Source organism: Dipodomys merriami, unplaced genomic scaffold, assembly GCF_024711535.1.
Source record: "Dipodomys merriami isolate MVZ:Mamm:240054 unplaced genomic scaffold, mDipMer1.0.p SCAF_165, whole genome shotgun sequence".
NCBI classification, from domain to species: Eukaryota; Metazoa; Chordata; class Mammalia; order Rodentia; family Heteromyidae; genus Dipodomys; species Dipodomys merriami.
Genome location: NW_027202993.1, coordinates 1 through 17,043, shown reverse-complemented (window position 1 = coordinate 17,043; position 17,043 = coordinate 1). Strand labels below are relative to the sequence as shown.

General features: G+C 36.8%; 2 non-coding genes across 2 annotated transcripts; both read right to left on the bottom strand.

Moving 5' to 3' along the window:
* Nucleotides 1-8,108: 8,108 nt before the first annotated feature.
* LOC138828831 (U6 spliceosomal RNA) lies at nucleotides 8,109-8,212 on the bottom strand. The gene has a single exon (XR_011372376.1). It is a non-coding gene; the product is annotated as a U6 spliceosomal RNA (small nuclear RNA).
* Nucleotides 8,213-12,573: 4,361 nt separating this feature from the next.
* On the bottom strand, nucleotides 12,574-12,677 carry LOC138828835 (U6 spliceosomal RNA). The gene has a single exon (XR_011372377.1). It is a non-coding gene; the product is annotated as a U6 spliceosomal RNA (small nuclear RNA).
* Nucleotides 12,678-17,043: the final 4,366 nt, after the last annotated feature.

Genomic DNA, 17,043 nt, shown 5'->3' with positions numbered 1-17,043 from the left:
TACCTGTCCACTGAGAGGCATAGTCCATGTCTAAATGTGATTTCTTGTACTATTATGCTTTTGCTTTCAATGTTTTGGAAAATGACTAAATACAATTTGCCCAATCTTGTGCATACAGGCTATTCTATAACAAAAATCATTCTATTAATATCCTAATCTGTTGGTTTACGTTTCTTTTTATGTTGGCTCCTATAAATCACAGGGGTTCATAATTGCATATGAATTTGTTTTTAAGAGCAACACTAAATGTTTGCTTGAATATAGTTGACACTTGCTAATAATTTATTAAAAATTATATATACATACATATGCATATACAATTTATATATATTGACACACATATATGCCTATATATGCATGCATATAGAATATATGTGCATATATATATATGCATATATATATAATATACACACACACAAACATATATGTGCTAGTACTAGGAATTAAATTCAGGGCCTAGTTTCTTTTGGTTTTCCTTTTTGCTCAAGGTTGACATTCTTCCATTTGAGCCACAGCTCCTTGTTTAGCTTTTTGATTTTTAGTTGTAGATAAGAGTATCATGGTCCATTTTACCTTGTCTGTCGTGAAACTACGATCCTCAGATTTCAGCCTTCTAAACAGTTAGGTTTAAAGGCATGCAGCATTAAAACTAGCCCTATTATATTTGAATTAAAATATATTTAAAGAATGATAACTTGTAGTATTTTCAAATAAATCTTTTCATTTAAATAAAACATACTGCATAATTTTTTTCTTATTCCAACTCACCTACCAAGAAAGGAAAGAAAAATGTGAAACTGAAGAACCTCTGAATGTAACCATTCTCAAGCCTGCTAGCCACAGTTTCTTTGCTGAAAAATAGAACAGGATGCTATCATATACAAGCAAAATGGAAGAACATGATCTTCACTAAAGTTTCTGAAAGACTGATGACAATGAGGACAATCAACTTTATCCATGAAATGTCACAAAGGATACGCTGTGTTCGGTGACTCTAGTGGATAAGTGTAGCCAACGTTAGAGGATGGTCATAGTGATGAGAATAATCAAAGGTGTATATGGGATTACAGAGGTGTGTTTTCTTGAAGATGAATGCTCTTGATTTTGTTGCTAAGCTTGTCATCCCTCTTGAAGTCTCTTGTCTTGCTGCTGGCCCTTTTTAACTGTTTACTCATTTGCTTCAACTGGGCCTTCTTTTCACAAGAGCAATTCCATATGCTCCTGGTAAGTTATGAAAATAGGAAGCTCCATTATTATTCCATCTTTCTTTTCTACTTTTTATTTGTTCGACTATGAGAATATGAACTCAAGGCCTAGACACTGTGTTTTAGCTTTTTCTGTTAAGGCAGGTACTCTATAACTTGAGGTAAAGCTACATTTCCATGGTTTTGGAGAACTAAAGGGAGATTTTTGTCTGGACTGGATTTGAACTTCAATCTTCAGTTTGCAGACTTCTGAATAGTTAAGATTATAGGATTGAGCCGTTAGTGCCTGGCCCCCAAAGCATTTATTTCTTAGCCACAAACATGGGATGCGTCTTATAGAGTTTTGTCATTGATAAATTCTTATCATATGTGAGAGTTAATGCAATTTCACAGGGAAAGGTTGGAAAGTCAAGAAGTGCTCACTAAACAAATTCAAAATATGGTTTGTTCTTACTTTCTTGATACAACACCCCCACTGATTTCTCTCATGGATATCCTCTAATCTACTTCTAATTTTACTTCTAATTAACAAGTGGATATAACTCAGTTTCATTTAACTACATGAATTCTTGTTACATATGTTACTGACCTACATTACATCTGAGGCCGAGTGACTACCTGAAATCATCAATTTAATCATAAATGACCTCTGTTCTTTTGCAATAACTAGACTCCTTCAGGGGCCTGAGGACACCAAGATACTTCAGGAGACACAAGCCCTTTCTCCTATCAGACTTGCCAATGCAGAAGAAGCAACTGTTCCCTTCAACCCTTATAGGAAACTTGCCTGTAACATGAGATTCTCAGCAGTGAGAAGGGTGTTCAAACTACACCTGCCTGGACACTGCTGGCTCACCATCTGAAACTTCTTAAGCCTTTCTTCAATAATGCTGTCTGTTGTATGTAGAATTGTTGTTCGTCTGCACCAGCCATCCAGACATCTCCTTATTCTCTTCATTGAATAGGATCCACGAATTGAGTCTATCTACAATCTCCTCTTTGCTGATAATCATCTACAGAGAAAAATGCATTTGGCTGTTGAAGACAGCAAACAAAATGGTGCCCTCCCCTCCTATTAATGGAGTGTGAATTTCATTCATTTTAGTCAGCATCTTAGAGGACTTATATCTGTGTTTTTCCTCTCAGAAACCTAGGGTTCAACATCATCAGACATTCTCATACATTTGCTGAAGTAACAACTCTAAGTGACCAACAACACTTTTACCCATTGCAAATCTATTACCATCAGGTCACAACAAACCTTATAAAGAAGAAAGGCAGAATATATTAAGCACCCCATAAATTCTTCTCCTTTATATCCTTTCAATATTTATTTTTGAATGATGATAACTTAATTTAATTCTGATGATATTTTTTCCTCTTAAAATTAATCAAATTATTACATGATTAAGGCCAAATGTCCTGCTTATTTAATTTAAAAAAACTATAATTCACATCATGTAAAACCAAATGTTTATAAAACAACATATCAGGAAGATTCAAGCCATATATATATATATATATATATATATATATATATATATATATATATATATATATATATATATATATATATATATATGATGGAAGATTCATACATAGTAAAATAAAAGAAACCTTAAACCAATACCCATCACTCATTTGATCCTGCACCTCTAGTGGAAGAGGGTGATTTTACCTATAAATCATGGAAATGTCATCTCAATCCAGTCTACTCTACACAGGCTAACCCCAAAATACTCAATGCTTCATTACTTACAAACAACTCTAGCAAGTAGACTTTATTTAGCATAGGATTCTCCTCCCTACAATGATAAATGGATTATGTTAATAAATTTGAAAGTAAATAGTTCAAAACAGCCTGGCTGAGAGTACAAAAGGATTTTGAGGTCTTAAAAATCTTGAAATACTTCCAGTTAAAAAGGGGCCACAGAAGGTCCATTGCTAAAGTTTTAACATGAAGTTCATAAATACGAAACAAAGGGATTTTCTTCTTACACACAAAAACCTCACCAAGAATTTTTGAGTGAAGCAAAATTACCAACTGTAGCACCATCTACCAAGCCAAATGTATTGAAAGGGTTTGAAAGTCTATCCCTAGAAACCCAAGTTTTGTTTCTAACTCTCAGACATGTATTTATTTCAACTTTTAAAACTTTAGTTTTTCATGGCTCAGAATTCCTAGTTAATCTCAAAATGTCCCTACATACTGCTCTACATTAACTTTTGGAGAACTTTCCTAGAACAACAAACACATTTTTTTTGTATAAAATTTGAATAGAAAATTTAAATTGACTTTTAAAAATGAGACGAGTAAATGCTCATTCTGATATAAAATATAGGTCAACACTTCAATTTAGAGGACAATGAAGTTTATATTTAGTTGAAATTTATTTACTAATCATATATATATATATATATATATATATATATATATTTATATGTTGATAAATACGTGACATCCGTGACATCTCCTTTTAAAAAACTAAAAAATGTATTGTTTCTGAAGTAGTCATCACATACAATTTCTCTTCAACTGACATTATTTTGGGGCTAATTTTCTAAATTAAAGAGTGTAAGAAATGTTTTTTAAAATATAATTAGTGCAGATTTCTAAGCAAAAGTTTCATCTGGCTATGGATACATATTTTGTTGGTTTGTCCAGTTATCTTTGTGGTGACTATCAAACTAAGAATTTTAGGAAAACTAGGCAAACTGTCACTAGCCATACCTAGGATTATTTTATGTTCTATTTATTTTAATTTTTGTGCTGATCTTGGGATTTGCATGCATTGCCTGAACAATGTCCCTAAAATTTTTCTGCTCAAGGTTATGACTTTAAAACTTGTGCCACAGTTCTACATCCAACCTTTTGATTGTTAATTAGAGATAAGACTCATAGACATTCTATCATTAGGCCCAACATCACATCAAGGTTCTCAGTATCCATAATATCAAGGACTATAACCATGAGCCACTGTTAGCTACATGATGTGTTTTTTAAAGCATCTGTAAATAATAATAGAAAACTATCACCATTACTAAAGGCTCAAACCTGTAAATCTAGCAATTTCAGAGGCTGAGATCTATAAGATCATGTTTTAAAACTTGACTAGTCAGACAATTCAGAGTTTATTTGTTTAATCTGCAGGACCCATGGTTTAAGTCAGGCCTAGGCACTGTATATGAGTTACTTTTCATTAAGGCTAGTGCTCTACCTCTTGAGCCACAGTGACACTTCCAGCTTTTCCTAAGTAGATATTAGAGGGAAATGGTAAGGAGACCTCACAGTTTGGCTCTTAACTGTCATCCAAAAACTAAGCCTTCAAAGTAGCAAATCAGAGATTCTTACCTTCAACTAAGCAGCAATAAAAATACTGAAGGTGTGATTCAAGTGGTATAGTATCAGCCTTGCTTGGAAAAAGTTATGGCAATTCAAGCCTCAGTATTGGCACATATGTACACAGAAGCATGCACATACATACATATAAAGGGTCTTATACTCAATTCCCTGGGATTAAAAAAATAAAGTATTAAATTAAATTAGGACAAAAATAAGAAATTCAAATTCCTAAAAAACAAAAAGAAAAACAAAAAAAAACTACCATAGCCGGGTGGTGGTGGCTCACACATAAAATCCTAACTAATCAGGAGGCTGAGATCTGAGGATCACGATTCAAAGCTAGCCAAGGAAGAAAAAGTCGATGAGACTCTTATCTCCAAGGAACCACACAGAAAACTGGAAGTGGCACTGTAGCTAAAGTGGTAGAGCATTAGCCTTGAGCTGAAGATCTTAGGGATAGCACCCAGGCCCAGAAGTCAATCCCCAAGACCAAGAAAAACAAACAAACAAACAAAAAACTGCCATAACTGAATTGTGACTTAGGTGGTAGATTTCTTTCTTCCCATAAATGAGGTATGAGTTCAATCCCGAGTTGTTCATACCAAAGCAATCCAATAAAAGCACACTAAGAACTATCTAACAAAAAATATGTCATTCGTTGTAAAGAAAATTAAAATTTATGAAAATAATTGAAAGAGAGCTAAAAGGAGAACCATGGCTCAATAGTGAACAGCAACTTAAGCCATATTACCATTTCCAGGTTTTAGATATTTATTGGCAAAATGAATATCACAGACATTGCTGCTTGGGATGCCTTTGAATCTGGATCCTCAGATTTCAGCCTCCTATGTAGCTGGGATTACAGGTGTAAGGCACCAGCATTCTGAGATATGCATTTATTTTGTCATGTTATGTGGCAAATTTCACAAATTTATTTGTTTGGCCACTGAATACAAACTATTGTAGGCTATAAGATGGGCTGGTAACTTGGGTGTGGTTTGTCTATAGTAGCTGCTCAGTTTCTAACAGGGGCCACTACCCTATAGTCTCTCACAGAATGTGGGGATCTCTTACAAGCTTACAGGATGCCTAGTAGGGTTTAGGTTCTGTGGCGGTGAGACTGTGGTTTCTGCTTTCTGGTCTCCTATCATACAGCCACTGTTGTCAGCTCCTAGGCACCTCCATACTTTCTTGATAAACATATTCTCCTTAATGTTTGCTTCATTCTGTTTGCATCACTGACTTCTAGAAAGGCCTTAATTTGCACTCACACCTTGGAAGTAACTCATACCAACTCTTGTGGGAACTAATTACATTTGTAGAATCTGTTTAATTTTGTTATTTACTGGAGCATATAGTGGATTTACATCCTGCCAGACTGGAAGATAAAAGACTTCCTAAGGGTCTGAGTTGTTGTGTATCACCTGATACACATAAAAAGCTATTTATTGGGGCTGGGAAGGTGGCTCAGTGGTAGAGCGCTGGCCTTGCATGCATGAGGCCCTGGGTTCGATTCCTCAGCACCACATAAGCAGAAAAAAAGCCGGAAGTAGCATTGTGGCTCAAGTGGTACAGTGCTAGCCTTGAGCTGAAGAGATGAGGGACAGCGCCCAGGCCCAGAATTTAGGCCCATGACCGGACCCCCTCCCACCCCCAAAAAAGCTATTTATTATCTGTGCACTGGTGGCTCATTCCTGTAATCCTAGCTATCTGGAGGATGAGATCTGAGGCTCCCAGTTCAAAGGCAGCCTGGGAATGAAAGGTTTATCTCCAATTAACCACTCAGAAAGATGGAAGTGGTACTGTAGCTCAACTGGTAGAGCACTCACTTTTAGCTGAAGAGCTGAAGGATTGCCACGCCGACTCCAGTGGAGTCTGCTTAGCATGGGAAACCATCTATCAGACCTAAGACAGGGGCTTCAGAGACCTATCTCTGAGTTTTGGGACTTCACCGAAGTCTACCTCAGAGAATAGGGCTTCTAAGAGGCCTACTCCTGGAAAAAGGCTGGCAAGCCCCTGGGAAAGATGTGTTTCTGCCTTTCTTTTCCTCACTGTATAGGAGTGCCTATTAATCTTTTACTGTTTCTGCTGTTCATTGTACTTACTCATTGTCAACGTTCCCTTATTCAAAGCTCTTTCTTAAGAGTGCTGACGACTGCAATATCTGATGAGTGTCTTAAAAATATGACTAACTCACCAGAGTTAAGTGCTACCCTGAAACCCCTCTTATGGAGGCTAGTAGACAAGTCATAAGCAAATATAAAAGTATTGGGTGTTTCACAATGTCACTTCAGCAGAAGGAATTGTTTGTAAGAGATTTACAAAAAGCTTTAGGCGCGGCTAGAACAGAAAGAATGTATGGCAATTGCTGAGATAACTACTTAGGAGAAAGAACTTCTTATTACTCTCTTTCATTTACTAAGATACTTGCTAAATCTAAGTCTCCTTGGTGTTTACTATTAAAGAAAGAACAGAAAAGATCTTATGGGACAGTTAAGGCCTCTATAGAAATAAGGTAATGTTTAGTTGGTGACAAACATCAAAACCCATTATATTTCTTAGAGATAAGCCGGAAACAAGTGCCTATCAGGCAACCAGCTGGTGACCACCCAAGAATGAAGCCCTGCAGCAAGGTTGTGTAACCTTTTGCCCTTTCAGGCGAGCAGCTGGTGACCGCCCAAGAATGAAGCCCTGCAGCAAGATTATGTAACCTTTTGCCCTTTCTTATGGAGATTTTTGCTATAAAAGTCTGTTATTCTCTGCATTAAATCGCACTCAGCATCCACTCCTCTTGTGTGTGAGTTGTCTGTTTGCCATCTCCCCACCTATTCCAGTTCCTCCCCTAGGTGTCCTCCGTCGTCCCGACAGAACCCCGTCCGCGGCAAAGGATTGCGCAGAGACCAGAGTTGAATCCCCAGAGTTGAAAAAAAAAGAAAAACATTGGAAAAAGCTATTTATTATTCTAAGTGTCCTCAATTTCAGACACTGGTAATGTTGAGTTATTGTTTGACATTAACCAATGAAGTGTGAAATTTAAGAAAATGAAAGATAGTTCCTTGGGTGGAGTGGAAAATATTTCGGCAGTTATAGAAAATGAAACACAATTAGGAGTTAAATTGAGGATACATTCAAGAGCAGTAGCCGTGGCTTCAGAGATGGGACAGAGCTAAATATGTTAGACATATGTTAAAAGGAGAACATGGGGCTTGGAATGTGGTTTAGTGGTACAGTGCTTGCCTAGCATGCATGTAGCCCTGGGTTCAATTACTCAGTACCACATAAAAAGAAAAAGCCAGAAGTTGCCCTGTGGCTCAGGTCAAAGGGTGCAAGACTTGTGCAAAAAAGAAGCTCAGTGACAGTGTGCAGGCCCTGAGTTCATGCTCCAGGACTGCCAAAAATTAAAAAGAGAGAACATGTCAATAATGAATGAGGGAGGGATCCAGAAACCAAATTCCTCACTGAATATTTTCTCTATTTCAATATCATTCCAGAGAGAAAAATTAGGCATAAAGATGGTCCAGAAAGAACATACCTCATGAAGTAATACAAGATTTTAAAAAAAAAATATGGAACGCTTCACATATTTGCATGTCATCCTTGTGCAGGGACCATGCTAATATCTGTATTGTTCCAATTTTAGTATATGTGCTGCCAAAGCGAGCACTACAAAAAATTTTTTTTTTACTGCAACTGGCCTGTAGAGACAATCCATCAGACTTAATTGTGACTTGCAATAGCACAAGAGCTCACTGTAATAGCACAAGTGCTATCTGGATATTATGTATGGGTCCTGAGCATTGATAAGAGCCTAGGTGCTATTCCTATTTTTTTCCTCAAGAATATTACTCTATTACTTAAACCACAGCCCCATTTCTGACTTTTCTGGTGAGGAAATGGAGATAAGAGTCTCATGGACTTTTCCTGGCTCACCTGGCATAACATTGGGATAACATTGGGATAACATCTGGGATAATATTAATAATGTTATCCCAAAATCTCAGCATTCTGAAGAGCTAGAATTATAGTTATGAGCCATTAGTACACAGAGAAGTATTTCTTTTTCAGTGGAATGAATTAAGAATACAGATTCTTAAGGAAAATTCACCCTCAGTACTAAGTAAATCATCAAGAACAGTTCACGTGGATACACACACACACACACACACACACACACACACAAGCACACAAGCAGACACACAAACCCACATAAACGTCTCAGGAATCTGTATCTCTTTCCCTTAAAGAGTAGTATGGTCTAATGGGCAAACTGTGGTGTCAAAGTCATGTAATCCCAGATATCAAGAGGTAGAGGTATAGGAGTATGGGGTAATGAGGATGACTTGCGTGAAGTTAGCACAAGATCCTATATTAAAAGCAAACTGAAAAAGAAAGAAAAAGAGTTGGGTGCATGTAGGCACAAGTGGCAATTTATGTGCCTAGTAAGTTTAAGGCCCTCAGTTTAATCCTCACTTCCATGAAAAAGACAAAAAGAATAAAATCTCAGTCCATTTTGTCATTGTTTAAAATCAGTTAAGCTGTATACTTCATGAGGAATATAAGGTCTATTTCAAGCCTAATAGTAGTAGCTGGATAGTCTATATAGCATGGCAGCACATGGGACAAGGCCCTGTAGGTGCATCATATCACAGAGGATCTCAGCATCATGGTATGTGCTAGAATGACAGGGAGTAAGGGGCATAGGTTGCTTTTAACAACTCATAACAGTGATAATGTTAGTCCCTTGAGAGTTGATGAGATAATATTTATCCATTTATGACTGAAACATCTTTTAAAGGTTCTACTTCCTGACACTGCTACATTGAATAGTTAAACTTCAGTATGAGCTTTGATGGTGACAGACCATTAACAGGCTTCTGACAGAGGCAGGTGAGACCATTGGAAGCCAAGGACGTTAATACAACTAGGCACCTTGGACAACTGCTTCGATCTCATTGATTCTGATATTTCCTGTATTTGGCGCCATCTCACAGTCAAGATCCATCAAGACCATCTCTGTTCCATGTGCCAGTTTCAGTTATGCTGAGTGTTATATAAACCACTAGACAATAGGGAGAAATAGGATGGAGATAGGCACAAAAATGTAAGTTTGGCATTCTTCTTGGCCCTTAAATAACATTAAAAGATTTATGTAGGTAAGTCACGAGAAAGCTCTATGTCATTATAAAATACATATAGCCATATAATAACTACTCTATCACCCTGAAAGATACCTTGTAGAACAGCTTGTTTACACATAACACAGACACTCCTATGAACACAAAAGATGGAAAAAACAAACAAGTTCCGGTTTACAAAAGTAATTGTCAACCTCAGAGTCAAAGCAGACACCCTGAAAACAGTACTGGAAAGAATAGGAGAAACACTAGGTCTCCTTGGCACAGGTCAAAATTTCCTTAATAGAGACCAAGAAACACAACAAATCATAGAAAGGTTGCACAAATGGGATTTCATGAAACTGCAGAGCATGTGCATGGCAAAGGACATAACTAGCAAAATCCATAGAAAGCCCACCGATTAGGAGAAGATTAGCAATACAACAGACAAGGATCTCATATCTAAAATGTGCTTGGAACTCACAAAAATAAATCCTCCAACAACAAATCCTCAAAGAAACAAGTGCGCAATAAATAAGTGGGCTAAAGACTTAAAGAGAAACTTCTCTGAAGAGGAAAGAAGATGGCCAATAGACACATGAAGAAATGCTCAACATTTCTAGCTATAAAAGAAAAGCAAATCACCAAAATTACTCAAGCTGATTTAAAATTTGGCAAAGGAGCAGGGTATAAAAATAACCGTCAAAAATCAATGGCTTTTCTGTATGTCAATAATGAGAAAAGCGTGGTTGAAATCAGGAAAGCAACTCCATTCATAACAGCACCCCCAAAAAAATACCTAGGAATTAATTTAACCAAAGAAGGGAAGGACCTCTATAATGAAAACTTTAAAAACCTGAAAAGGAAAATCAAAACAGAACTTACAAAGTGGTAAAACCTCCCATGTTCCTGGATTGGAAAGATCAACATCGTGAAAATGGCAATACTTTCCAAGGGTTTCTACCTATTTAATGCAATACCTATCAATATTCCAACCCCTTTCTTCAACGAATTAAAAGAGGCTATCCAAAAATTCATATAGAACAATAAAAAACCCAGAATAGAAAAAAATATCCTTAACATAAAGAACAGTGATGAAGGAATATCAATACCAAATTTCAAACTCTACTACAAAGCCATCGTAATTAAAACAGCTTGGTACTGGCACAAGAACGGACATCAGGAACAATGGAATAGAGTTGAAAAGGCAGAAATGAATGTACAGACATATAGCTACCTAATCTTCGATAAGGGAGCTAAAAAAATAGAATGGAAGAAAGCCTCTTAAGTAAATTGTGCTGGCAAAATTGGTTAATCACTTGTAGAAAACTTAAGCTAGATCCTTATATATCAATCTGCAGCAGAATCAACTCCAAATGGATCAAAGCCCTCTGAGTCAAAGCAGACACTCTGATGGAATAGGATGGAATAGGAGAAACCCTAGGTCTCCTTGGCACAGGCCGATTTTTTTTTTAATGGGGACCCAGAAACACAACAAATCAAAGAAAGGTTGGACAAATGGGATTGCATGAAATTGCAGAGCTTCTACATGGCAAAGGACATAGTTAACAAGATCAATAGAAAGCCTATGGATTGGGAAAAGATCTTCACTAGCCATTAAACAGACAAGGGTCTCATATCTAAAATATCCCTGTAACTCAAAAAATTAAATCTCCCAACAACAAATCCTCAAAGAAACCACTTCTCCATAAATAAGTGGGCTAAAGACTCAAAAAGAAACTTCTCTGAAGAGAAAAGAAGGATGGCCAATATACACATGAAGAAATGCTCAACCTCCCTAGCCATAAAAGAAATGCAAATAAAAAGAACAGAAATACCATCTCACCACAGTTAGAATGGCTATAATCAAGAACTCTAATAACAACAGATGCTGGAGGGGATGTGGATAGAAGGAAAACTTACTGTATTGTTGTGGGAGTGTAAACGTGTTCAACCACTTTGGAAAGTTTATGCAGGTTCTCAGAAGACTCCACATAGAGCTGTCCTATGACCCAGAACTACCACTTTTGGGCATTTACCCAAATGTTCACAAACAAGATCATACTAATGCTACCAGCAAGACTATGTTTATTGCAGCATTATTTACCATAACTATGATATGGAACCAACCCAGATACCCTTCAGTTGATGAATGGATCAAGGAAACGTGGTATATATACACAATTCCATGCCTCCATAGAATTTCTTTGTCCCATTTGTTAGGAAATGGAAAGACTTGGAACAAATTATATTAAGTGAAATAAGCCATACCCAAAGAAACATAGATCCCATGGTTTCTCTTATTTGCAATAACTAGTATATGTCTGAGAAAAGCAGAAATTTTTAGACAAGTTGATGTTAGGCAAAATGAACCCCAAGATAATTTTTTTCTTTCTTGTGATAGTTTCCAACATATTTATAAATTGATTTCTTTGTTGCTTTGTATGTACCTCCCCCATGGTATAACTCCTGTTTTCACTGCATTTGATTCTGGTATCCTGCATCTTGTATATACATTTTTCTAATTTGGAGAGGGTAAGGGAAAACACAAAATGCTTAAATAGGGATACAGATTGACCTATGGTAAAAATGCAATGTACAAGACCCTACGTTGAAAACAAACATTAGAACTTCGGAGGTGGGGAGAATACTCATGGAAGTGGGAGAGAAGGAATGGTAGGGGAAAAACAAAGGAGGAGGCAACAATGCTTGATAGGAAATATACTTGACAGGAAATTACCTTACTCATTTAATTGTAACCCCTCTGCACAGTATTTTTTATAATAAAAGACATACAAAAATTAATTCAATGTATGATTATGGGCCAGTACTAGGATTTGAATTTATGGGCCTTCCACTTACTTTCACACTTCAAACTGGGATCTCTATTTGTCTTTATTTATTTATTTTTTAAAATCAGGAATGCTTCACAAATATTCGAGTCATCCTTGCACAAGGGCCATGCTAATCTCTGTATCGTTCCAATTTTTGTATATGTGCTGCCAAAGTGAGCAATCTTTAATTTTTTGTTAATCTTTTTTTCAAGGATAAATCTAATAACACTGTCCCCTAATTTTGTATAAAATAAGTTTTAGACATATATTTAATATGTAATATATTTGTGAGATATATACATACTATTTATCTGCAGGAGTTGGGCACACTGCAACAATTGAAGGCACTGATTTAATTTCACTGCTGTCATTCTATTTTAAGACTTTTTAAAATCAAAACATAGATGACCATGATTTCATCGAATGTCCTGTCCAATATTGATTTGTGTGTATCAGGCAGGCTGTACCTCATGTCACACAAGAGTGCAAGAATAATAGGGTTTAGCTCATTACTTATCAGGACATAGGAAATATCCCTCAATTTGGTTGAGCTGATCTCCATTGTTTGTTCTATACTATGCCTCTGCTTTGGCTCTGCAGTTTACCATTTCAAGATGATATTTTGTTCTTTTGGGGACAGATGAATGGAGAAATGTATGTGGCCTCCATGACAATTACCTGTATCTGGTTAAAATTCATACTTTCAAATGGGATATTTGTCATCCCTGTAGAATACAAATGAGGACTCCCAAGCACCAGCTATCTACTTTGCAGCCATTGTAATTTTCATGGAAGCACTATTTTATAGGGACAAAATTAAGGTACCAAATACATCCTTCAGCAACTACCCTTGGGAAATCCTTATGCTCATGCCAAAGTCATTGAACTTCACATTGCCTTTGTCATCCAACACGATGTTATTGGATTTAATGTTTCAGTCATTTTCAGTTTCATTAAAGTAATGCACAGTCCTCACAATCTGTTTGAATAAACTCCTGACTTCATTCTTGAATAGGCGGTATGATTTTCACATTTGTCTAAGGAGGTCTCTGGATGGCCAGTTCCACTACCAAGTATTTGTGCTCATCCATTTCCCTCACCTGATATAACCTGATCATGTGTGGGTGATGGAAAATCTTAATAATGTCCATCTCATTTAAACATTTTTTGTGGGTCCTGGGGCTTGATCTCTGGGCCTGGGCACTGTCACTGAACTCTTCAGCTTATGTCTACTGCTCTACCACTTGAGCCACAGCACCACTTCCAGCTCTTTCTGTTTATGTGGTGCTGAGGAATCGAACCCAGGGCCTCATTTATGTAAGGCAAACATTTACCACTGAGCCACGTTCCCTGCCTGTCCATCTCATTTTTGATTTAACAATTGTTGAAATCTCATCTTCAGGATTATTTTCACTACAACCTTATTGACTACGAGGTGGTGCTAGGCCAAATTTACATATCCATAGCTTCCATAGTCAATGATTTCCTCCTTCATGGTATATTGTTCAGGGAAAATCTTCTCCTTCCATAGCTAATGATCACCTTCAAACTGTCTTGTTCAGTGAAAATCTCCTTCTCTGAAGAGCTTGAAGATAATTCATTATGTTCTTCCATCTTTCTGTGAAGATGCCAAGGAGTAAATCTACCTAAACTTAGCTAAGAAAATAAAAACCCCAGAGCAATAACCTAAAGGAAACTGTCAATGTAACACTCAGTCCAGCAGGTCACTAGGAACTCTCAGCAATGTAATGGACTACAGAGACCACTCACAATGGTTGCAATGGACCAATCACAGCTTGGAATGAACCCACTGGATCTTCTGGTCTTGTGCTTGGAGGACTGTTGCCAAGGTTTCCACAGGGATGTGAGGTGCACAGAGTGATGCCACTGGTGCTGCCATGGAAGTGTTGCAGGAATTTCAAGTCTATCAGAAAGTGCATTCTGTCCTTGTTGGCTTCAAGGTCCAAGGGTTGCTCCCAAATATTTTGTCCTTGAGTAGTGTCCATGTCCTTATGTCTGCTCCTGCCAGAACAGTGAGCATGTGCAGGAGCATACATCAACCAGTGGCTTCTATTCACTATATGTGCAAGTCTTGGAACTTGCTCCAACAATCTAAAAACAAAGTGGAATCCTATGTATTCCTAGATGCAGGGGACACATAACAAAGAGTTCAATTGGAAACTTTTCTTGACAATAAAGAGAAAATTCAAAGAAGTTGTTAAAGTATAAGAGGTGTCCCTCTTTGTTGAATTAGAACCTTCTTGCACAACTGCTTAAAATAGTATTAAAGTCCTTATTTGTTATGGACTTGATTTAGTGTTTTGGTATCATATAATAAATAATTTTTGATCTTTAAAAAGTTGTAATATCAGTATGAACTTTGGTGTGTTTTTAATGGAATCCAAGATGAGGCCCATAGCTCTTGAGTAGATATAAAACAATATCACATTCAACAATAGCATGTGGTTGAAAGTAGGCAAGTAGAACCAGCCTACTGTAAAGTGACTATTGTCAGGATGAATCTTCTGTAGAAATACTGTTTTTTTTTTCCTTTTCAGTATTTACTAATAAAATACATCCATGTATTAATGGCAAGAAATTACTACTTTAATATTAATTATGTTCTCTATTCAGCTCAGTGAATTTTGACAACTATTTAATTATGTAATACTAAGAGTCCCCTTACAAAGTCAAAAAATGGGCACTTTTGTCATTTACATTAAAATGCAAAGAAAATAAGTCCCAGTAAGTTTTATACTTAGGTGGATAATGGAAAACAGCTGTTTTCTCACTCAGAAATTAAATCCAATAGGGTACTTCATGGCATCCATAATCTGAAAAGCTGCTCTAACTTTTGGCTTTTAAAGAAATCATCAGTTAACTCAAGATATTCAATGTCTTTTTCTTTAAATGTAGAACGACTAATTTCAAAAGGATAGTGGTATTGCTTCAGAATCATCTGATACTGTAGCAAAATGCCCTATGCCATACATCTCCATGAAGTGGGTTATTAACATCTATAGGAGTGAGAAAAAATAGAGGATCATCATTTCTCATGATAGTTTCCTGTGAGATAGTTTACATCAGAATCCTTGAAATCCATAAGGCAATGTGTTGATAAGTTCAAAGTGAAGAACAAGGGCTGGAGTAGGGAACTTAGGTGGTAGAACCCCTACCTAGACAATTGGAGGTCCTCCGTTTGAACTCTCCTACTGCCAAATCCATGAGTCTTCCTTTAGAGAAAGAGGTATAGCTGTTTATTTCAATTCCATTGTGATGCTATAACAAAACTCCTTAAGACAAGGTCCCAATAACTTAGAGAAACTTATGTATACTCAACAGAAATTCTGAAGGACATGATCTAGAACCAAGAAAATTCAATGTGCTGAGGGGTCAGTTTCACCAGGCCTTTAATGTGTTCCTTTGTTGCTGCATTCTCACATGGTCAAAAGGCTAGAAACTTACTTAAAAGAAAATAACAGAGCTGAGAGACTTCTTCCCACCATCCAAATGAAGTTTAATGTATTTCAGATTATTATTTCTTCTGTCATGTCCCTCTTCCTCGTTTTTTGTTGTGCTTTTATTTTTAGCTGATTAGCCTTGAACACGTGAACCACGAAAGAAAGGATGTTTGGATTTCAAGTATGTACCCCCAAAATTATCTGTTGCTACTTCTTCTTTGGAAGTAAACCACTTACTTGCCCCAACCCCTGTGCTTTATTTTCCTTCCTGTATCATGTTTTAAAGTTTTTGGTCTATTTTGTATTTTGCAGGTGATTTAACAAGGACACTTCACAGATAGTAGGTGAATACTCGACCACTAAGATTCAAATTCCCTGCATAGAATTTTTTTTTTATTTTATTATTTTTAAACAAATTTTTTATTATAAAAAAAACTGTATGGAGGGGTTCCAGTTACATGAGCAAGGTAATGAGTACATTTCTTATCAAGCATTGTTGCCTCCTCCTTTGTTTTTCCCCCTACAATTCCTTTCCTCCCATCTCCACAACTACATTTAACCACTTAAATTTTAAGTTTGTTTGAGATGTACAAGATGTTTTTATTTCTTCATCATTAGACTTCGTGTGTAACCAACTAACTGAAAGAATGTAAAAGTGTAAAACTGTAAACATGTTTGAATTTTTATGTAGACTACCATGCCATCTTGCTCACAAATCAAAATATTTTCCTTCCATTGCAAATTTATGCAATTTTCTGTGATCTTGTTGTTGTTGTTGTTGTTGTTGTTGTTGTTGTTGTTATTGTTGTTGTTGTTGTTGTTGTTGTTCTTCTTCTTCTTCTTCTTCTTCTTCTTCTTCTTCTTCTTTTCTTCTCCTCCTCCTCCTCCTCCTCCTCCTCCTCCTCCTCCTCCTCCTCCTCCTCCTCCTCCTCCTCCTCCTCCTCCTCCTCCTCCTCCTCCTCCTCCTCCTCCTCCTCCTCCTCCTCCTCCTCCTCCTCCTCCTCCTCCTTCTTCTTCTTCTTCTTCTTCTTCTTCTTCTTCTTCTTCTTCTTCTTCTTCTTCTTCTTCTTCTTCTCCTTCTCCTCC